We start from the raw sequence: 24,156 nt of genomic DNA on the forward strand, positions 1-24,156 counted from the left end.
CTGCTGGGCGGGTTACTTAAAGAAGATACAGTATGTAACACACTAAGCAGAAAGCCAGGCAAACAAACAGAGCAGGGATTCCAGTTCCCTCGCCCTTCCTTTCCCTGCAAGTTTTCTTTAGAGCTTGAGAACCTGCCAAGGAGTTAATAACCTGTTAACAAACACTTAAGTGTTCCAGGGAAGCTCAAATTACAAAGGACTGCTTTTCGAGAGGGAAGAATCTTCTTGAAATGTAAATAGTTAACTCCAATTTAGGTTTTTAACTTTGGTAACCCTCTAGTTTAACCTGTTAAGTTTTTTTTTTTTGCCCAGTTCTACCTGAGATTCTGGGAACTCTTCCCCAGTTGGGTCTTGATTGAGAAGTATGTGGCTTGTGAAGGTCAGCTTTGCTGGGGTCTTCCTGATTTTCTTAGGAATGGACTTTGGACTGGGAGGTTGTACAAGCCTCCTCCAGCAGCATTTAGGGGCTTCTGGGGATCCAGTTCTGGCTTCCCTTCCCGGTTCACATATGCTGTTCACCTGCCAAGACTGATTCACTGCCTCCATTTCTTGGGGGTCCTTTGGTGGAATTCCAGTCATGGTCTAAAATTGGGAATAAAATCATTTAAAAAGCCCTCTCCTCCTTCAGGATTCTGGGTCCCGATCAATCGAAGACTGAGGATTCTTCACTCTGTCACTGCCCGCTGGCTGAACTGGGCTCTTTCTCTCCCCTCTCTGGTCTTTTTTGTCCTGGTTTGTAACCTGAAGCCTGTAGGATATATTTAACCTTGGGGAGCTGGAAAATTTGGAAACCTAAATCAGCCAGCAACCCAGTGTTGTTTGAGCATTGTCTGACATCCTTGTGCCTGATATCTTTGACGTTAAGTCATAAACTTGTGGTGTTACAGATTCTGGACATTGATGGAAACGTTCGTTCAGGCTTCAGCGTTTCTCCAAGTGCGGGAAGCACACGGTGGGTGGTGTCAGTACCTTCCAGTGATACTTGGACAAGACCTTGGATCACCAGGCAGAAGAGAGTCCCTTTTCACTTTTCTTCCAGTCCTGATTATCTCAGGGAGAGTGTCTCATTTTGGTGTTTTGAATACCTCTCAGTGCGCTGCCATATTGCTTTTTTTTTTTTTTTTTTTTGGTCATGTCCCCTTTGAACAAAGGCACAGCCAACCTCAGGCCATGAGCCTTTGCCGGCAATGGCATCTAGCTGGAATTTCCTGACCTGGTTTTGTTTTGCCTTGTGGTTATTTTGAAAGTTATCTTCTGTTTTTTCATAAGTAGCATCAGTTTTTCACATATGGCAGTATTATAAGGTTTTATTAAAATATATTAAAAAATATGAGTCCGCTTAAAGAAAAGGCTTAAGAAGTTAGTGGTGCAGGTGGCATGCAGGTAGGGCAGAGGTTGTGATGGGTAGGTGTGAATAGTTTAGGAGGCACTGACTGAGTCCTTCTCCTGGATTAGCCCCCGAACTGCTGACCTTGACTCCATTTCTGACCTCACCACTGACAGATCACATTGGGGCAGCTTCCCCCAGCCAAACAGTTCCTTGAAGGTGGAGGCACCGTCTTTTTCATCCTTGTCATCCCGTGCTCCTCACAGGTACCATGACATATTGTTATTCAGCTATTTAACACACATATTGAGGGGCTTGTGCTGGTCCTGGGGGTCCAGGAGTGAGAGCCAGCATGCCTCTGGCTCGCAGGGCTTGAGAACACTTGAGATGCTGGGTTGAATGTGGACGGTCTTCCTATGAAAGAGTTCCTGCTCCATTCATAATGACCCAAAACACGCCTCCCACTAACAGGTTGGCCTCTCCACAAGGAGAGGGTTGACCTGGCATCTCGATGTTGGCTGAGAGATGTGTGTGGGGGACGGGGTTCTCAGTAACAGCTGCTTCTCCAGAACATGATATCACTTGGTTCTGGTTGCCTCCAACTCTATTCCACACTGTCCGGAACCAGGGTCCTTGCCCAGGAGCTGGTCAATGCGGCAGGAGGGTTACGTGTTCTGGCGGAGGCTGATTTCTTAGCAGTCGCTTCTTCCGTGGGGGAAGTGGTCCAGAAGGTGAGAGACGGGCATGCTGCAGATGTCAGAGGATGTGCTTGAGCCCCCGCCCTCCTCAGTGCTCCACACGGCTCTAAGGTCTCGCCTTCCTGTATTACTTCAACGAGGCAAGTACTGTGGTTGTGTGGTTGGGAAGCAGAAGGAAGCTCACACTAGCTGATGATGTGGGCATACAAGTCCTGTGTTGGGTGAGGGAGGGGTTCCTTTGAGGCGATGGCACATTGGTGCCAGAAAACGTTTAGTGGCGCTTCCCAAAGTGGGGAGGCATTCTCTGGCTGGCTGTGGCTCTGATTGCATGGCAGTTAACCTTTGTGGCCTGGGATCCAGGCTTGGGACAAGTAGAACATTGTGCTATACTCAGGCTTGATGTCACTGTGTAGGTTGGTGATGCCAGAATGATCTGTCAAAAAATAAAATCACTTTCTTTGAAAGATTAAAGCAGGCATTATGATCGTTGCCTGATTCTCGAGTCCCTGACCTTCCTCAGTTTTGAAATATGAAGTCATTGTTTCTTTCTTATTATGAAGAGACTTCGCTGATCTTTCCTCACCCCGACCCTACTCTATCCCTGACCTTGACCCCTCCATGACCCTCACTCAATCCCTTGCCTCACACCATTCTTCACACTATCCCTCTTCCCCATCCCACCCCTGGCCCCTCTATAAATAGTCTCTCTCACCCACGCATAGGATAACAAAGTCTGTTTTGAATCTTGCTTAATAATAAAAAGAACGTTGAAAGTTTAACACTTTATTTTTTAAGTTGTACTAGAATGTCCCAGCTTTGAGATGACAGTGTGGGGAAAAGGCTGGATTGAAAGTGGGGGCCTTTGAGTTCCCTGCCTTCTGGGCCTGGCAGGGCCACCGCCTTGCCATGCTTAGTACCTGGGGCTTTTCATGTTCATGGGGCTCCGTTTTCTCATTGGCCATCAAAGGGATTTGGGCCAGATGAATGAGTCTCTTTATTTCCGGAAGTCAGTCTGCTCCTTGGTGCGACAAGGGATGCCAAAGCTAATCTCCAGGGCCTCTTTCCATTTTAAAGTTCTGTGAGTCTGACCCTGGATGGTTGGGCTTGAGTTCCACAGGTGTGAAATGAGGAAGTAAAATCAGGACAACCGCTTGTTGTGGATGAATTTCATGAGGAAGGTATCATAATAAAGCTCAACAAGTGAGCAGGGTCGTCTTTGTCTCGTTCACCACCATAGGCCCAGCGCTGGGCCTATAACAGTGCCAATAAAAATAGGCTGATGGAGTGAAAGAACACGAGGTGATTGTGTGAGTTTTGTGCAAAAGTAAATGAGCCCAAAGGAGGCAAAGTCCTTTTGGCTTCTCCTTAAGCATGACCTCACCCTAGTGACTCGAAGGTGCTGGCATGGGAAGAGGAAAGAGAAAGCAGTAGTGACGATGTGGCTCTGAGTATGCAATCCTACACGGGGGAGGCGCTGGCTGTGTGCTCTTCCACTCCAGGGTCCCGGCCTCCCAGTCCTTGTCTGTCCGTTGCCGAACAGCACAGACTTGGCGGTGGGGCGGCGGGTTGCGGGGGGAAAGCTGCAGATAGCCGGCAGTTGCTGCTGCATTCATGTTGCAGCTGTTGAGACACCCGTTGGCTGCAGCTGCCCTGGGGCTGAGCCCTCAGCCTCCGCTCAGTGGTCTGCGGTCACCGCTGGAGTCTTCAGACTGGCTGGAGCCGGGGTAAACCAGCAGAGGGGTCCCAGGCCTGCCCTCCAGCTTGGAACCCTCCCCATTCCCTGTCCTTACACCCCCTCTGCTTGGAAAGTCACAAAGGGCCGGGAGCAATCCCTGAGGTCCTCTTCTGCTTCCCAGGGCTGAAAGAATATTCCTGGGAAGCCAGAGACCTAGAGGTAGAATTGTATTTCAGTCCTCGTGCAAAATTGTAGAATGTCACAATGTCAGCTGTTTCCCCTCTCCATACTATTTTGATTGTCTTGCAGTCCGAGAATGAGAGCCATCTATGGTCCCTCCAGCGCTCGGTCTGGGCAGCCGAGACCACCAGGAGAGTGAATTATCAGCTGCATTTGGTTGGGCCCAGAGGGGCAGGAAGCTGGCGCCTTGATACACTGCCTCTAGGAGGGCCACCGGGCCAGCTGATCTGAGCTGGAAATTGATCTCTTACCTCCTGGAACTGGTGCAAGTGGGGAGATGGACAGTGGACAGTTCAGAGGAGGGGGCAGCTGCTACCCCTAAAAAGAGTAGTTCTCTGCAGCCTGGAAGGCCAGGGGTGGAATGGCACCCAAGAAAAGCATGAAGAGGGCAGAGAGGAGTGGGGAGGCTTTATCGTGATTCTTTTTTTTTAAAATTAATTAATTAATTTATTTATTTATTTTTGGCTGTGGTGGGTCTTCATTTCTGTGCGAGGGCTTTCTCTAGTTGCGGCGAGCGGGGGCCACTCTTCATCGCAGTGCGCGGGCCTCTCACTGTCGCAGCCTCTCTTGTTGCGGAGCACAGGCTCCAGACGCGCAGGCTCAGTAGTTGTGGCTCACGGGCCCAGTTGCTCCGCGGCATGTGGGATCTTCCCAGACCAGGGCTCGAACCCGTGTCCCCTGCATTAGCAGGCAGATTCTCAACCACTGCACCACCAGGGAAGCCCCTATCGTGATTCTTGGTGATCTGTGAATGGTAATCAAGGCATGTTGATGGTCAAGGCCTTGACCTTTGTCGGTTAACATACTCCCTTCACCAAACTTAATTGAAGCCCACTCTGTGCCAGCCCCGATATGAAGGTGCATTGTATTGAGACAGAGATGAGTTAGGTTGAGTGACTCTGCTGGGAATTGCACTTAGGTAGGCTGGTGAGGCACGTGTGGATGTGATGTTGAGTGGATGGCTCCTCCCTGCATCCTCCGTGGTCAAGGTGATCCCCTTTGTGAGGTCCTCCTGGACTCTGCCTCCAGAAAGTGCCTGTTTTGTTTGTTCCCCTGGGGGGAGTATCGTGCTGATACTTCACTAGCTTTAGCTTTCCAGGTGGATGTTCTCAGTGGTGTTGGTAGAACCCAATTGTGACATGGTTGTGAGACGATGGACTGTTATCTTATTGTGGATAACATCCAAATCATTTACGCTGGATGTGGTAGACTGGGAATCAGCATCCAGGCTTCTAGACATGGCTCTGCCATGCGTCCGTTAATGGGACTTAGGAACGGGGCTGGCTTATTGCTTCACTTCATCTAGTCAACGGGAGGAAGATTGCCTGGTGTATTGTGCCTGTACACACACATATGTAAAAATCTCACAGTGTATTCTTTAAGCTCTGAAAGATGTAAATAGATAATAAAAGCATCTTGTTTGAGAAAGTTTGCAAAATACTAGGTTAAAGTTATTAAACAGTTTTCTTCTTACTGTGGAACTTTTCAGAGCCCTTAATATATACTAATAGGGGAATCACTGCCGTGGGGTACAGTATGCAGTGATTCCCGAACTCAGTTGACCATGGAATACTTGGGTTATAGAGGAGCTTACTGAACTAATATTACTTGGAATCCACTTTGGGTACTTCTAGTCTAGATAAGTGCTTCTCAATCCATGGTGATTTTGTCTCCTAGGTGACTTTTGGCAATGTTCGGAGACATTTAATTGTCACAACTAGGGAGGGAGGAAGAGTACTACTAGCATCCAGTAGGTGGAGGCCAGAGATGCTACCAAACATTCTAAAACACACAGGACAGATGCCCACAACAAGGGTTTATCCCGCCAAAATGTCATTAGGGTCGAGGTTGAGAAACCCTGGGCAAGGTGGTCCCTAAAGCAGCCATCCCCTTCGTAGCTCTAACGCTTGGGGGAGTGGGTCATTTGGTGACACTCGCCAGCTTGGTACACCTGTTTACCCAGAGGGATGTCTGGCCCTTGAATGCCATTGCTGTCTGGAAGGCAGGAGAGGTGAGGTGGTTCTGCTCCATCCTTGTCGATACTTGCGCACCTGGCTCATGAGCCGTATACCCGTATATCCACATATTCAGTAACCGTGGTCCGCGTTTCTGGCAGCTCAAGGGCTGGTGACCAGGTGAGCAGAACACAAAGTCTCCCTTTCCTGGGTTTTGTTTCCACTCTCAGTGGCCAAGGTGGGGGAGCTCACTTTGCTCTGTTGCCTGAGAGACTTGGATTTCAAAGCCCACACTGCCTGCCAGGAGCCATTCCCGCAGACAGAGCTGAGATTCCAAGAAGAATCTTCAGCTCACAGAGATTCATCATCTTTATGAAGTTTTAAAATCACAGATGGGTTTGACAGATACTCAAGATATTCCCGCTTTTCATGCTTCTTCTTGACCACACCCCCTTCTCTAAACACACATTTTCCTCCAGTAACCAAAACACAATAGGTAATGGAAATTCCATCGCAGGCTGACCCACAGAGACCCAAATGGGACCAGTGCAATTATATCTGAAGCACGGCGCTGTTAGGACTAATTAGCCTCTCACAGAAATGAATTCTCCTATGTACAACTTCAGGGAAATCAGCCTGCCATGGCTCAAGGTAGACTCTTTGTGTAGTATCCCTTCCTTTTCTGGGCTTCTGAGGTACACGTTCTTTAAGGATTCTCTGCCACTGTTGGGCCACATGAACAGTCCAACCCAAGGTGGAAATACACTTCCTGCCTGCTTCCCAGCCCATCAGTCCTGTGCTTATTTTCATCACAGGGGGCCTCATTATCTTTAGGAGTAAGAGCCATTTACGAAGAAGCTTGTTTTTCCCTGGGAAGGCAGCGTAGGCAAGGATCGGCAGGCTTAGCGAGGCCAGGTCTTTCACCAACAGCAACTTAAGAAGGCCTTGGGGAAACCATGTTGGAATCTGTCATCTCTGTCTTTTCCATCCTAGAGGGGGGAGCGTTGTCCTGTGTCCAGAGATGTCAAATGAGATCAAATGAGTGGAATGTATGCAACAAACTTCACTGACCACTGGCCCTGGAGTGGGTTGTATGAAACACCTTTTCCAAAAAAACACTCAGTGACGGGTGACTTGTTGGGCGAATAAGTCCCAGGCTCTTGCGTAATTGATTCAGACATTTATTGAGTGTTAACCATGTGCTAGGGAAGTACCGCTCTTTCTCCTGAAGGTTGTAGAGCCTGCAGCTATGGAGACACAGAGAGGGGGACTGAAGGCCTTTGTAGGGTTTTGGGTCAGGCGTCAGACGGGGCAGCAAAGATCTCCCACCGCTGCAGTCAGCACGATTCAGCGTTACGGGTCCTGGCACTTTGCTGAGTGCTTTCTGTGTCTCAGGTAAACCCACCCAGACCCCTTCCCAGTCACTCACCCAGCCACCCTCCCATCCACCCACCCATCTACCCTCCCAGTCACCCTTTCAGCCACCCTCTGCAGTAGACATTGACAACCTCCACTTCTGGGTGAGAAAACTGATGCTCATGGGCGGTTAAGAACCCGCCAAGTTGTAACTAGACTTTGAACCCATTTCCAGCAGACTCTAAAGCCATGCTCTTAATTCTATGCCTCCCATGAGTGCTGATTTGAATCCGGGTCCTTAGCTCCCAGGTTGTACCCGGTCTCTGCGGCCTCAGTGCTCCAGGCTCGGGGCTCTGGCAAGGGTCTGACTGCCTGCCTAGGCTGTGACATCACCATGGTGCTCACACAAAGTAGACAGGGCTTTCCAGTTTTGGGAAGGGTTGCTGTGTGCTCAGAAATTTCATGTGCACATGTTAGAACTGAACTACCCTAAGAAGAATTTTTCAGGCCATGGCCACAACCCGTAAGTGGATCATAAAATCAATTTATCGGGTCACAATCAATGCAAAAAAAAAAAAAAAAGATATGGAAGTATGTCCTATGTAATACGTTAGATGTTTTTACATGAGTCCTTTGTTGCTGTTACTTATGTACTAGATGTGTATGGGTCACAATGTAAAACAAATTTCTTACTTTGGGTGAAGGTTACAAATTTGAAAGCACTGCCCTGGAGGGGAGTTGGGCATGCAGCCAATACTCCGAAGACAGGCATGCTGTATTTGCTCTTTGAATCTCTGCTGGGGGATGGGTTGAAGGAGAAAAAGGGTACAGCAGGTCTTGGTAGGTTGGTCAGCAAGGATTAGCTGAGAGCCCACTCTGAGCTGGGCTCTACTGGTGCTTTGGGGGCTTCAGAGATGTCAGAGAGGAGGCCCCTGCTAGCCCTTGAGTTCTTCCTTTCCAGTCAGAGGGAGCAGCTCTACCCAAGAAGACAAGAGGATGTAACAGGCAACATCTACAAGAATAATAATGGAGCAGTGCAACGTAGCTGTGGTTAAGAGCATGAACCCCAGGACAGCCTGCCTGGGTTTAAATCCCAGCTCGACTCTACCTCTTACAACTCCATGGCCTTGGGTAGATCACCTAACCTCTCTGTGCCTCAGTTTTCTTATCTGTAAAGTGGGCATAAGAATGGTACACACTGCATAAAGTTGTTATGAAGATTGAGTTAGTATTCACAGAATGCTCAGACAATGCCTGGCATGCATGCATATATATATATATATATATATATATGTGTGTGTGTGTATATGTGTATATATATGTGTGTGTGTGTGTGTGTGTGTGTATATATATGTATATATGTTTGTTATATAAAAATGAGCATACGAGCTTTATTTGAGTGCCTAACAGAAAGCTTTACCAAGGCAAGACTTCGAGAAGGCCTTGACGGTTACTTTTTAATATTCTTCTTCCCATTATGATCATCCATAACCACTGTTTTCTTGTCATTAATATATTCTAGACACTGTGCAGAGTCTTCCATGTATGTCCTACAGTCCAGAGAAGTGGGACTCGTTATGCCCATTTTACGATGGGGATGTGGAGTGTTTAAAGAGGGGCCAAGCCAGGGCCCAGACCCAGGTTGGTCTGGCTCTGAAGCCTGCGCTCTTGACCCAGAGGACACATTCTGTCCTTGGCCTGCCACCACTGCTTCCTTCGAAGATGTGGCTGCTTTGGTCCCTTCCTGGCCCTGAGAAAGGGGTACTGTTCTCCCCAGCGGGCAGAGGGAGGGTTTTGAAGCACACTGGCTCTGTGGAGTGCCCAGGCCCACCCTGAGGGGTGACGCACACAGCCACTGGGAGACCTGGCTTCCTGACGGCTCTTGAAGCTGCTGCGCCTCCCACACGGCCTTGTCGGGCTGTGCTGAGGTCTGAGATGTGTCAGCAGCCTGCTCTGCCCCAGGCCTGGCTCATCCTCTCTCAGTCTCAGAAGCAAGGCCCCGCCTGGGCTGGGAGCCCGTGACAGACTCAGGCCCCTCTTTGAAGTGCTGTAGTGAAGAGACTTCCAGATAGGAAGTGTGGCTCAGCAGAGACCCATGCATTTTTAAACGCTCTCCTGCCTTTGGAGGAAGGTCCTCGAGAACGGCCGGAATCATTAGGGTGCTTAGTCATCTGGCTCAGCTCCAGGGAACCCAGGATCTTGGCTCTGTTCTCAGCAGAAGTCCTGCCACCTGGGCAAAGCCAGAGGGCAGCCTACCTGACCCACCAGGGTGCTAGGCCTGCATCCTCTTGGTCCCTGACTTGTTAGTGAGCTTTGATTGCTTGTTGCACACCTACTGCATATTCGTTAGGCACAGTGCTAGATGTAGATGTGTATTTATATCTATGTCTATAGAATATATATTCTAGATAAATATAAATATATATTTATATCTACATAATATAAAATATATACACATATAAGGATATACTTATTGATTAATATGTATTCTTATTAATAAATATATGTTAATATATTCTTATTAATGTATATTCTTATTAAATCTTACACCCTGGAAGGAGAGGCTATATTTTATTGTCTCAGAACTTCCTGTGAGCATTCCTTCTGTGAGCAGTGCAAAGGTAAATTGTTGAATGAATAAATAAATATAGGCCTTCATTTCTAACCCCAGAGACCCCTTATGGGGATATGGCAGATCCCTGTGATGAGAGCACACGCCCACTGCCAGCCTGCCTGAGTTCAGCTTGGCTGCTTTTTGGCTGTGTGACCATGACAAGTGCCTTGACTTCTCTGTGCCTCTGGGTCCTCATCTGCAGAATGGGAGATGTTAGTCCTAGTTGTAAGGATGAAAAGGATGAGTGCATGTGCATGGCTTAGATTCATACCTGGCTACAACAAGTGCTTTATGCATTAGTAGTAATGTACAAGACACATCCAACATCTCACAAAATCCTCACAAACTCCCTGCAAAGCATCTCTTATAATTTTTATCTTACAGCTCAGAAACTTGAGGTTTTGAAGGGTTTACTAATCTGCTACAGTTTGCATGGCAAATTTAGATTTTAATATAAAACAAAACAAAAAATGAGGCAGATTTGTCCTCTGTGACAGCATGCCATTTCTCTGGCTAGATTAATTCTCAGCTCTAAGTCAGAGGCAGAGATGTGGATGTTCCAGAAGTCCACTCTCCTGGCCAGAGACTAACATGCTGTTCGTGGGTCGACTGGACATTTGTAATTAGACGCTGGTGTTGGAAGGGATGAGGGAGGGGACACTTAACTTCCAGGTTTTGGGGAGGGGAGGGACTCTGCTCCGTCCATCTCAAAGAATCAGACCCCCCTGTTATTTCTCAAGGGCCTTAGAGTGGGAACAGCATCCTGAAAATCTCATGATCTGCGGCAGCAGAAAATACGGCCTTGACCCACCTGTAAAATATCTGAAGGTTTCCAATTTCACACCAACTCTGTGTGAGCAGCCAGCCCTGGGTTGGCATAGATTGGAGAGGCAAAGAAGGTGTTTGGTTGTGTTTCTCTCTCTCTCTTTTTTTTAATGCTGTGGCCTCTGAGCGTGAGAATACAGAGTCCCCATCCCCTGGTGTCCCCTTTCTCTTCATCAACAGTGACAAGCTGTGTCCACATTCCCTTCCTGGCACCTTCCTAAGGTATTGGGCACATAACTGTGTCTGCCTCTTTCGAGAATAAAGATTATACCCCTTATTTTTCCAAAAGGAGAGGGGTATAATTTGTGACTAAAACCAAGGTGCTCAGACTGTGAAAATATCTACTGCTTGGACTTTTCCATGTCGATTAGAGAAGGCATTTCTAGCTCAGACCCAGAGGAGAAAAAACTCTTCATTTGTCAGCGAGAAGCCCTTTATGAGTTGTCTCCTAGTGAGAAATGGGACCAGTGGAGCCAGGATGGGGGAAAGCCAAGTCTCCTTAATTTATTCATTGACTCTTTTTTTAGACTAGAAAATAATCACATGCTTTTGGCCAAAACCAGCCCTGGGGCAGAAATCCAGCAAAACATCATACTAATCAGATAATCTAATTTCCAAAGAGAGACCCTAACTCAAACTCCTCCCAGCTAGCAGTGATGCAGAGATGACAAAAGGATCAGAGAGCAGAGGCCCATTGTTCCCTTGAAGTTCATATGGACACCAACCAAGGTTAGGGCTTGGCCAGAGCTTCATCTGGGTTCTGTGCATGTGTGTGTGTGTGTCTCGTATCTGTGATAGTGAGAAACGCTGTATTTAGGGGAAAGGGTGCTACAAACTGCGTGGCTTGAATAAACAGAAATTCATTCTTTCATCATTTTAGAGACCAGAAGTCCAGAATGAAGGATTCGCAGGACTGTGCTCCCTCTGAAACCTGTAGGGGAGAATCCCTCCTTGCCTCTGTCTAGCTTCCGGGGTGGCCGTCCATCCTTGGCACTCCTTGACTTGCTGCTGCATCACACCAGTCTCTGCCTCTGCCATCACATGGCCTTCTTCCTGTGTCTCTGTCTTCACATGGTGTCCCCCTTCCTGTGTTCCTCTCCTTCTTTCATAAGGACACAAGTGATATTGAATTCAGGGCTCACTTGATTGCATCTCGAAGACCTTATTTCCAAATAAAGTCATGTTCACAGCTATGGGGTTTAGGGCTTAAACAAATTTTGCGGGGACACGGTGCAACCCACCACATGTGCTTTGCCTGACTGCTGGAGAGATGGGTCAGGGTTTCTTCTGCCAGTGTGAGGAGATGAAGAAGTTGGGGTTCTCCTGACGATTAGGAGTCCCTGGAAGGAGGAGGAAACCTCAGGTGGAGGACTTAAGCCTTGAAGGTCCTTTTTTTCAGATCTGTGTTTCCCTAAGTGGGGTCCCGAGACTAGTAGCATCAGGTGAGAACTTGTGAGAAATGCCACATTCTTAGGCCCCACCCCAGACCTATCAAATTGGAAACTCTGGGGTGAAGTCCAGCCACCTCTGTTGTAACAAGTCTTCTTGGTGGTTCTGATGCTACAGTTCAAGAACTATTCTTCTAAATTCTTACCTTTTGTCCTCACTGCAGTGCTTTCTAATGGGGTTGCCTGTGGATGCTGGTAGATGTTTTGGGTTAAAGTAGACAGTTCTTTGGTCAAATGAGTTTGTACTGGTCTAAGTCAAACAAGTGCCTTGACTAGTTCTGAGCTTTTGATCTGCTTTATGGTCCAAACATTGAAAATGTCCAGGAAGGGAAACAGTAGCATTTCCAAATATCATTGATAAAAGAACTGTCCTTTTTGTCTGGAGTATCCCATTGGACTGGTGTTCTGTAGAGTACACACTGGGAAACACTGCTCTCATCTGCATATGAAGGCATTCAGCAAACTTTTTAAGAATCACCTTCTAAGAACCAGGCCCTGTGGTGGGGGAATATACCAGTGAAGACATAGTTTCCCTCTCCCTGGAACTGAGAACTTGTGCCAGGGCTGGCAAACTGCAGGCTGCAGGCCAAGTCTGCCTGACCATCTGTTTTTTTATGGCCTGCTAACTAAGAAGGGTTTTTACATTTTTTTAAAGATATGAAAAAAATGTTAAATGAAGGATATTTTATGAAATGTGAAAGTTATATGAAATTCACATTTCAGTGTCCATAAATAAAATGTTATTGGAACACAACCACTCTCGTTTGTTTACCTTTTATCTCTGACCACTTTTGTTCTATGGTGACAGAGTTGGACATTTGTCAAAGAGATTTTAGGCTCTGGTAGAGTCTAAAGTATTCACTCTCTGACCCTTTACAGAAACAGTTTGCTGACTCCTGGTCTCCTGAAGCAAAGAGTCTGTGAACAAGTATTTGCAGGTGCCTTGAGTGTTCTGGAGGGAGGAGTACAAGGATCACGTGACCGAAGAGCTTTCCTCACTGATGGTGGAGCTGGAGGGGCCGTTAGGGAAGGCTTTCTGGAGAGAGATCTTAAGGATGAGTGGGAAGTCTGGAATATGACCGAGTGGAGAAGGTTGTTAAAGGAAATACTACATGCAAGTCCATGAGTCATAAAAGAGAACCACTCATGGAAGGAACGGAAGAAAGTCCAGTATGGCTGGAGAATAAGGAAGGTGAGGCCGAGAGTGGTTTCGTACGTGATCAGATGCTAGGCAAAAGCCGAACATCCAAGAGCATCCTTGAAGGCCATGCTGAGGATTTTGAACTTTACCCCGAGAGCAGTGGGGAGTTGTAGAAGAGTTTAAACACAGGAATGATGTGAGTGATGGAAACTTTGCGAGGTCTCTCTGGCTTAGTGTGGAGGATGAGTGGGGCACTGGAGCAAGAGTGGACACCTTATAAATAATTATGAAGCTTAGCAGTCGATCAGGAGAGAGAAGGTGAAGGTGGAGAGAAGTGTGTGGACTTGAGATGCAGAGGCTTTCTGTGAGGCTCACTTCTCCTCCTGCTGGGCCCTGTGTGCTCCATGATGGCCTGAAGAACCTTCTTTCCTACGTGCTGGGCCCGCATCCTCTTGGACCTGATTTATTAATAAGCATTGATTGCTTGCTGCACACCTACTGTATGTCCATTAGGCAACAGCGCTAGATGTAGAGATATATTTATGTAGAATATAAATTTATATTCTACAGGTGTAAGAATTAATAAGAATACATATATTCTTGTTATATATATTGATATTATGTAGATGTAGTTATAGTTAGATATTTATCTAGAATATATATTTATATTCTGTAGATATAAGAATTAATAATAATCTATATATTCCATTGAGTGTATTCTATAGAATATATATATATTCTGTAGATGTGAAAATTAATATGATATGACCAGGTATCTGACCTCAAGATTCTTAGTTGGGAGGAAAGATGGATACTTGAGCATAATGAGGGCTAATAACCAAAGGATCAAGTAACACTCTGAGGGGACAGAGAGTAAGGGTCGAGTGAACACACTGCAAGGTGTTAATTCTGATGAAGAGATCTGGAGAGGCTTCGTGGTGAAAGTGGCTTTAAAACAGAGTCTTGAAGAATGTGCAGGATTTGGAAAGGTGGGGAGATGTAATTAATCCAGCTGCAGGAAAACAATGGACTTGTGACAGTGTGAGGTGTGTACAGGGAACGGCTCGGGGAGCAATGTGGCTGGAATGAGTGATGAGTGGAGGCTTATGGAGGGTGAAGAGGTGGTCCCAAGGCTCCTGATCTGGCTTGGAACTTGACCCAGACTCCTGATCACTTTAATGTTCTTGCCACCTTAATCGAGGCTGTGCTGAGACCGTGAGCGACTCTCAGGAGTGAATCGGCAGGGCAAGGGAAGGCTCTGTCTTTCTCTGATGACCAGGGGCCTTGCGTACCTCATTTCGTGACCTCCCAAGGCAGGTATAAATGATAAAAACACACCCCCTCCCCACGACCTTGTTTATAGGCTCAGCCCCTTGCCTCGAGCCAACAGCAAACTGTTGTATCAGTAAGTCCTCTGGGGGGTGGGGGTTCCTAGCCCATTCATCCTATGGCTGGTCTGACTGTGCGTCATCTCTGTTTCGACTTTCTTCTTCTGGGGGGTGCGTGCCCCGGCTGTGCCTCAAGACCAAGGACTTTCTCGTCCTTTCTTCCTTCCTTTTCTTTCTCTTTCTTTCTCTCTCTCTCTCTTTCTTTCTCTCTCTCTCTTTCTCTCACTCTTTCTCTTTCTCTTTCTCTCTCCCTCCCTCCCTCCCTTCCTTCTTTCTTTCTTTTTTCAAAACAAACAACTTTTTATTGAAGTATAGTTGATTTACAATGTTGTATTAATTTCAGGTGTACAACAAAGTGATTTAGTTTTATATATATATATATATATATTATTTTTCGGATTCTTTTCCATTATAGTTTATTACAAGAGATTGAATGTAGTTCCCTGTGCCATACAGGTCTTTGTTGCTTATCTATTTTATGTATAGTGTGTATCTATTAATCTCAAACTCCTAGTTTAACACCCCTTCTTACCCCTTTGGTAAGTGAGTCTATTTCTGTGAGTCTATTTCTGATTTCTGTTTTGTAAGTAGGTTCATTTGTATCTTTTTTTAGATTCCACATATAAGTGATATCATATGATATTTATCTTTCTCTGTCCAACTTATTTCACTTAGTATGATAATCTCTAGGTCCATCCATGTTGCTGCAAATGGCATTATTTCATTCCTTTTTTATGGCTGAGTAATATTCCATTGTATGTATATGTGTGTGTGTGTGTGTGTGTGTGTATATGTATGTATGTATGTATACATACCACATCTTCTTTATCCATTCCTCTGTCAATGGATATTTAGGTGGCTTCCATGTCTTGGCTCTTGTAAATAGTGCTGCAGTGAACATTGGGGTGCATGTATATTTTTGAATTAGAGTTTTCATCTTTTCCAGATATATGCCCAGGATTGGAATTGCTGGATCATATGGTAACTCTCTTCTTAGTTTTTAAAGGAACCTCCACACTGTTCTCTGTAGTGGCTGCACCAACTTACGTTCCCACAGTGTAGGAGTGTTTCCTTTTCTCTACACCCTCTCTAGCATTTGTTACTTGTAGACTTTTTGATGATTCTGGCCATTCTGACTGGTGTGAGGTGGTACCTCATTGTGGTTTTGGTTTGCTTTTTTCTAGTTATTGTGATGTTAAGCGTCTTTTCATGTGCCTTTTGGCCATCTGTATGTCTTCTTTGGAGAAATGTCTATTTAGGCTTCTGCTCATTCTTTGCTTGGGTTTTTTGCTTTTTTTGATATTGAGATACATGAGCTGTTTGTATATTTTGGAAATTAATCACTTATCAGTCACATAGTTTGCAAATATTTTCTCAAATGATGCAGCTGACAAGGACTTTCAATGAAGTTCTTTCTGGTTCTTTGTCCTGTTGTTCAGGGCTGTGACACAGGGTTATTTGCAGTCTGAGTCTTCTGTCCTGTGCCAGAAGATACTTAATAAATGTGGGTGATGATGACAGGTCCCTTAAGAACAGTTTGACTGATTTATTTTAAAAAGACTTCTCAAAAATTGTGAAATACAACAAATATACAGAAAGGTGTATAAAACATGAAAGTAATAAAAGTGAATAATCATGAGAAAATTCATGTAACCAACTGGGTCAAGAAATAGAATATGCTGGTATCCCCAGAATCTTCTCCATGGGTCCCTTCTCCTTGTCTGGCTTCTCACCTTTGATGCATCAATGCTAAGAAATCCTAGTAACAACTCTCTGTCTGGCTTCTGGTCAGAAAATCAGCTGCAGAAGAAGAAAAACAGAGCCTTGGGATTCAGGCAACCATCTGACCTTTCTTCCAGAGCTGCCCACATAAAGGAGGTCCCGTCTCCATGAGTTCTAGGGGCCCGGCTGACAGTTGTTATGGAAACGTGGGCTCGCAGGATGCTGGCTCAGGTGATGGCCACAGCACTCAGACAGGAGCTCCCATCCTGTAGGGCTCTTCTCTCCTTGCAGTTGTTATATCCTTACAGTAAGAGACTTCTGAGATTTAAAAGACGCTTCCTCTCTCGTGTTACCTTTCTCCCGGTGCCCACCTGGTGCAGCCGCACCTCAGCATGGCAGCTGGAGCACTAACGGAGGGAGAGAATGTTGCTTTGGTTCCAGGGGAGATTGTGGGTCCTCAGGTGAGAATATAGCAGAACTAAGAGTTCAGTAATAATTCACTAACAAACTTGACTTGCAGCCTTCCGACATTGTTTGCCAACGGCTTTGTCTAACAATGGCCTTGGGCGCCTCTCTGATTAGAGTTTGTATCTGTGGAAGGAGGCCCATCTGAATAGGCACGAGGGGAAAAACAATTTCCATAGGAAGAGAAGGCTGAAAGGCTTTGCCCTGTCTTCCAGGAGAACAGTGTGTGCCTTTTGAGATTTCAGTTCTCGAATCACTTCCCCCAGTAGCTCTTCAATATTTATACTGGGTGCATCGCAATTAGATTTGCAAATTCAGAAAATTGGGGGCATAGGGAGGGCTGCTGTGAGGAGGGAGGGAGGCCCCTGTGTTCGCAAGTATGTGGGCTGCACACACTTTCTTTTGGCTTCCTGTTGACTATTTCTGACTTCATCTTTGGGCTGGACCTGCTACTTTGTCAAGTGTGCCCTCCTGACAGAGGTCCGCAGACAGGGAAAGGGCGTGGGTGCCCCGGGGGGTCGCAAGCCGCCGCCACGTCCAGACACTCGGTGTGCTCTGTCTGGGTGGAAAACCTCATCTGAAGCCAGACCGAATCACACCAGTGTCTAAGACATTCTTCAACCATGTTAGGCAAAAGGGTCCCCCGCTGACAAGCTGGGGTAGAAGGAAACCTGATATAATTTTGGAAAAACCTTCTTCGAGAAAGAAGGTTCTCACAGCTGCCGAGCCTCTCCCCAGTGTTCAGGGTTGGAGGGGGTCCCAGGCCACAGGGAGGAGATTGATGGGTCCAGGGGTGCCAAGGGAGAGCTGAGGCTTTGCAGTGCTGGGGGGCTCGCCATTCTTAACTCCCAGTTGAAGGAGAAGGAGAAGCAGTTGTCGGAACCCGATAGAAATAGAAGTCCCCCTCCCCTCTTCCCTGGCTGTTGAATTATTGTCATTATTTCACATTAAGGGCCAGGCCAGACTCTATTGTATTTGGCTGCTGTGTTGGAAACCCAGATCCAGACTAAGGTTGTGGGAACCCAGAAGCAGGGGAGCCTGGGGTTTCAGAGCCCAGCCAGGCCTCCGAGGCGGGTACGAGCTCAGAGCACAGGGAGACAGGCCTCTGTGCAGACCCGGTGGTCTGAGCCTGGGTCCTCATCCTGGGCGGCTGGTAGCACTGCCGGGTCCTGAGTAAATCTGTATGCCTGGTCACGTGGCCATCTTCCTGCCTCCCAAGGTCTGTCTGACCTGCTAGGCCTTGGTTTCCTGAAAGAGGGTCATGTTCCCCATGGGGAAAGGCCGTGGGGGATGACCTCATTGCAACAGCTCTTTTGACCTGAAGCCAAACCACATCCAAGTTCAAACGGAAGAGGTAGAAGAATCTTCAGTTGGTGAGGTCTATAGGCACATATTGGATTAGGTCCTAAATTGTGGTAGAAATCTTCCTGGAACGGGACAAATCCTTTTGTAAACAAGAACATTCATCTTTTTTTGACTGACGTGCCTGGTGAGGCACGTGCTTCTCAGAAGCCCAGTGACATCTATTCCTGTTTGGGATTTAGTGTTTGTATTTGAAAATGTAGCCGCTTTGAGGAGCAGCAGTGTGGGAGCCAGCACTCCTGTTCAAGCTTCAAGTCATGGAAACTGGCCTGGTTGAGCCAGGACATCAGCGGTGCCTGGGAAAGGGCTTGCATTTCCAGTGCCTCCTGAGCAGACTTTCAATTTACTCAGTCAGTACATACCTATTCATCACTTGCTGTATGCCACGCACTCTGGATATTTAAAAAAATGGACCTTGACTTCAAGGAGCTTTCAAGCTAATTAGGGCAATCTGACATGCATGGGTGAAAAGACAGCTAAGGCTGCCAGCCAGGGCCTGTGCAGTGTTGAGAGAGAGGAGTATATTGTGGGCACTGGAGTTGGGACAGGGGGAGCAGCGTGGGTGTGTCACCAAGAAGACGGCTTCACTGGGCCCCTGAGATTTGATGTAGCAGGATGAAGATGGGTGGAGAGAAATGCAGAGGGCATCCCAGGGGTGGGAACCTCTGGCCCAAAGCTGTGGAGGACCAAGTCCTCTGAGAGAAGCCTGGTGGGTGAATGGGCTTAGTGAGGAGCAGACAGGCCTGAAGACCAGGCCTTGAGTGTCTGAGTTGTGTGCTGTGGGCAGTGAGGACTGGGGAGAATTTTGAGATTCCAGAAAATGTGAACAGAGTGAAAACAAAGCAGAATAGAACAAAACCCAGAATTCTTTCAATCACTTTTTAAACATGCTGTTAAATCTCCACTATGTGCTGGCCACTGTTCCAGGCTCTGAGAATATGGAATGAGCAAATCTGGCCAAGGCCCTGCCCTCCTGGAGCTTACCCTCTAGTGGAGATTGATGGGGAATAAGCACCCCCGGGTATAATGTTTAAGCAGTGGTAATGGTTATGAGGAAGAGTGCAGCAAGCTAAGGGGATGGTTTGGGGCCATGGTAACAGTGGCACTGTTTCTGGGGAGATTGTTCAGGTGCTGTGCATTTCCTGCTACAGATGCAATGAGGGCTTCAGAACTCTCAGTGAGGCTGGGAACTCAGGGCCCTGTGGTATGACCCTGAGCTGTGAAAACTGATGCATTCCCTTCTTCCCTGCTCTCTGGGCCTGCACTAGCTGAGCTGTTGGAGCCCCGAGGGACCTCGTCTCCGTCCCCTGGGTCCTACCTTTCCTGGCCCCAAGGCTGTCCTTGTTTGACCTGACAGACACACCCTGGGCTCCATGTAGGGGGGCCTGGCTACTATGAGCATGGCCTCTCTGGGCCTTAATTTCCCCTCTGTAGCATGAGGACTAGGTGAGTGGTCCCTAGACTTTCCATGGGGCACTCAATTAAAGTTTAAAAACCGTAAAGAATATCACAGGGTTGCCAGTTGTTTATTTTGACAGGCAAGAAAGAAACTGTCAAATGCCAGCTCTACCATCATTGTCATTTCATTCAAAGGGCATGTTAATATCCAACCAAGGAATGATGACATAATGTCAAAGAAAAGGACAGTTCTTCCCTGGGGAGGAGCGTTTGCTGTCTTTCGCCGACACACACACGTTACATTGTGCTGCTGTTTTCCATTTCCACACTCTGTCCTGGAGAAGCAGTGCTGTGGGGACCACGGGACCAGAGGGCCTGAGAGCCAACCTCCCAGGATGCTTTGCTGTGGGGAGCCAGATCCTTCCCAATCCTCAGGTGGCGATGGGCTCCCTTCCTTCTTCTGCTTCTCCCCTCTTGACCCTCCCACTGTCTCTCTCTCAGTAACTCCTCTCCAGAAGTGGGGACTCTCCAGACTGTCCCGGGCTTCTTTTCAGGAGGTGGGAGAGAGGAGGAGCCCGTGACTTCCCTGACCAGATGAACTGGTCCCTCAGACATTGAAACTCTGCGTCTTTGGGTAGGATTCAGTTGTTCCCCAGTCATGTTCACATCCTTGTTTTGATTCCATCTGCCTTTTCCCTGCTAACTTGAGTCATACAAGTTAACTTGGCTGTGATTTGGAGATTTCTGCCTTTTTTTTTTTTTTTTAATGGAAATGAGGGTCTTGGATTTCCTATGGGTCTTAGTTATCCGTATCCAGTCTGTCCTGATTAGAAACAAAGCTGGCCACCACTTTGGTGAAGAGGAGAGAGATGGGGTTTGCTGTCTGGCAAATCTGAATTCCCATCCTGATGAACTCTTTATTAGCTGTGGGACCTTGGGCAGGTCATTGTCCAAGGTCACGTAAGTGCATACTCTGGCACTTAGTGGATAATACTATTTACTGAGCTCTCACCACCTGCTTTGCCTTCGTCATCATGGTTGCTCCTCACAGAGACTCTCTGAGGAAGGTAATTTGCAAGCCCATCGTTTGGTTGAGGACCCTGAGGCTGGATGGGGTAGAGTGACTTGTGCCGGGTTGCATAGCGGGTACGAGGGGAAGCCAGGAGGCGGACTCCGGGGACAACACCTGTGCCTCCCACCATTCTTGCGCCGTCTCTCAGCCACATGTGGGCCTACCCGGTCTCTTATGTGAACAAGCTGTGTTTCTTTGAAGAGGCCCCCAGCCCTTCTCTGACCCTAGGCTTCTTACTGAAGGGAGGGAATCGGCCTACATAAGTTCTCAGGTCCCTCACAGCTCTGACCTCTACAGATCTATGACTCTGAGATGCATTTCATTAAAAAACAAACAAAAAAACAGCAACAACACATTTTTTGAAGGGGTTTGAGTGCTCTCCTTGAAACAAGAACTCACACTGGATTGCTTTCCCATACAATGCCAGATTCTTCCTACAAGGAAAAGGGATTTGTATTGAGCGTATGGGCCTGAGTGGGGTTTATAAGGCTGCTCTGCTAACCGTAGACCTTCAGAGAGCCTTAGTGCCTCAGTTGCTCATCTTTAAAACGGGCATAATAGTGCCTAACTTGCAACCTTGTTAACAGGATTAACCAAGAGAATACAAGGCATTCAGAAAGTTACATCCATTATCACTCTTTCTGAATTTATGGTCCTGCCTCAGATTTCCCTGCTGTGGTTACAAGTGCTTCCTCAACTGGAAAACAAATGTGATTTTTGTCTTCTGACCGGGGCCCCTGTGATGGTTTTCTTGTGTCTGTGGTTCTTGAGCCATTCTCCCAGGACAGGGCAGACTGCCCTGCAGAACGGCAGCTCAACCACCATGTCTTTGCAGGTGAGCGGGCCGGCTTGGAACCGGCCCGGTCACTCTGGCTGAGGGATCAGAGCTGAGGTCTCGGCTAATGCAGTTCCAGGTCTCTGAGGTCCAGATAGTGAATTCTGGACTGTCACTTACATGTTCCCATTTTATTAAGCTAATTGATTGAGAAGGAGACCTTTATTTTGCAGACGTGGTATATTGGCTGAGATGGATGCCTCAGTCCTGAATTTTGGACTGATGGGTTGACTTATTAATTTTAAGCAGCAAATGTGGCCATTTGAGAACACATCTCACCACGGGATATGGTGTCTAATGGGTCAGTTTATTCCCAAATTGGCACCCCCCCCTCCCCTAGGCCATTTCTCCAACTCCCTCTCCATACCTGGTTGATTATAACCGGATGTCTGTACTACAAAATTTTGTTATTTAGAAGCCATAGGGTATAAGATGATTGTTTCAGTGCTAGTAATAAACAGCATTTTATAAGGAGATTCCATCTCTTCTTTGTACATTTTGCCTATCCTGAGGCAGCAAGGAACAGAAAAAAAGACATGGCCTTCGGTCTTAGAAGAGACTGGATTTAAATTTCAGCTCTGCCACTTACAAGATGAGTGATGTTGGAAATTACCCAACCTCTCTGAGCCTCGTTAACATTCCTACCTTGCAGGCTTGTTCTGAGGATTAAATAAGATGGTGTAAAACTGCCAAGGAGAGAACATGGCTTGTAGAGACGAGAAGGAGTCAAGGATTTCCTAAGAGCCAGCTGACTCCCCTTAGCCCCCAGGGCACTGGTGAGCAGCTTAGAACGGCCCTGAGAAGGGCCAGAAAGGACCCCCATCCTCTCCCAGCAGCTTACACCACTGGGATGGGGCAAGTGCAGGACTCAAAGTCCAGATGTCAAGGTCAGGCGGTTTCAGAGCTAGACAGAACCTTGGGGAGCGTTTACACAGCCCCTTTGAGTTTGAAGCAAGGAAACCTGAGGCACAAGATGGTCATCGACTTGTTAAAGGGCACCTGGCCTTTTTCTGCGCTCACCTTTTTCCTTCCGCGATGACCTGTGTCTTCACACACAGCACGGGGGACTCCTAGAAGTGAGAATCTGGACACTGCCCCTGGAAAGCTATAGCTAAAAATGCACGTGATGATGCATTACCAGGCAACAGGATGGTTTTTTTGACATCCTAGAGCAATTGGCTTTGTCCGAGCTTCTTTTTCAGCTCCTGCGGCCTGAATCTGTAGTCACCCTGCCCCTTCCCTGGATGTGTAGCCTGTAGTTAGCAGATGCAGTAGCTGCTGGATGGGTTCCTCTGGCACAGACGTGGTGCCCCACGTGCATGTGGGGTCCTGGGGGCTGGATGAGGAAGCTGCAAGGTGCAGGGGAGGCTCCGTCCTGACAGAGAGAGGTCAGATCATCGGAACTTCCCAAGGGCAGAACCTGATTCCACCACCCGCTGACGGGAGTTCCTGGTGGGGACCTGAGTCTTCTGGTGCCTCGTTTCCCCGTCCCTGAGTGCCAGAGTACCTATCTCCTCCCTTCTCTCCCTTTGCAGAACTCTCACTGTGAAAATCCCAGCTGGTGGTGCCCACATGCTGCTTTATTTGCTTGAGCTGCTTGAGGTAATCGGCCTAATCCCTCATACGCAGGATTATCGGTACCTGGGAGAATCCCAGGGCTGGGCCATCCTTCCAGGATATGAAAGAAGCCGTTGGGGGCAGGGGAGGACATTTTCCTCTTGGCCTGTTTGGAAGGAGTCGGGGCGGCTGGAGGACCGTTCCCCAGCCTTAAGGCCTGGGGAAGACCTGGGGCAGAGGGACAGGATGGTGGCCTGTCCAGAGGTCCTGGAAGCCCCGTGGGTTTATGGGCATTGGTGCTCAGGCATTTCTGGGTCTTAGGGCACAGGATGCCATCATCATTGCCATGAAATAGAGCCTCTTCTAAAAGCTAAAACAGGCCTATGGATTTTTACTCAGTGGATTTCAAACGTTTTTTCCTCAGAAAACCCCTTTACTCAGGTGCAGTCTAGCACAGAACCTTAATAGGTGAAAACCGCTCAGCGTAGTGGTGCTTTGATTTTCACGGGGGCCAGGGGCCTTGCCTCCTCTGCCATCCCTTGCTAACCCCCTAAGGCACCTGACAGAACACAGTGCTGGCCTCTAAGGGACAGAAAACTATGGGTTTAACCCACTGTTTCCCCTCGTTTCCCAGATGGGGACCCTGCTCACTCAGAGAGGTTAAGCGAGTGGCCAGGGCCACGAAGCGTGTGCCTCGCAAAGCCAGGGCTAGAATGCAGGCCTCCTAACTTGCAGCCCAGAGCTCTTGGCCCTGCTCCTCTCCTTCTAATAGGAGACGAGGACTTCTGGACTCCTGCTTTGTGGTCAGTTGAGGGCAGCTGCACGCCAGGCTGCTGGGTCGGTTTTGCTGGGTGAGAGGGGGCAGGGAGAGGCGGGGAGCTGCTGCCGGGGATGGCGTGAGGATGGGGGTCTCAGGCAGACTGAAGCAGGATCCGTCAATGCAGGCTCAGGAGAAACGGCTTTTTGATGTCGACCAGGGAGATTTGAGGACAAAGTGGGACTGTGAGACACAAGGGGAAGACAGATGGAGGTTTCCGGGTCCTTCCTTTCCCCACAGCCCTCTGGAAGTTGAGCAACC

At 47.7% G+C, this 24,156-nt stretch overlaps 1 protein-coding gene across 15 annotated transcripts in view; it reads left to right on the top strand.

Moving 5' to 3' along the window:
• Positions 1–24,156, top strand: part of KCNMA1 (potassium calcium-activated channel subfamily M alpha 1) — a 751,400-nt gene that overhangs the window by 190,898 nt on the left and 536,346 nt on the right. The gene's annotated exons all lie outside the window — the stretch shown is intronic.

This window comes from Balaenoptera physalus (genome assembly GCF_965194825.1).
Source record: "Balaenoptera physalus genome assembly, chromosome: 14".
NCBI classification, from domain to species: domain Eukaryota; kingdom Metazoa; phylum Chordata; class Mammalia; order Artiodactyla; family Balaenopteridae; genus Balaenoptera; species Balaenoptera physalus.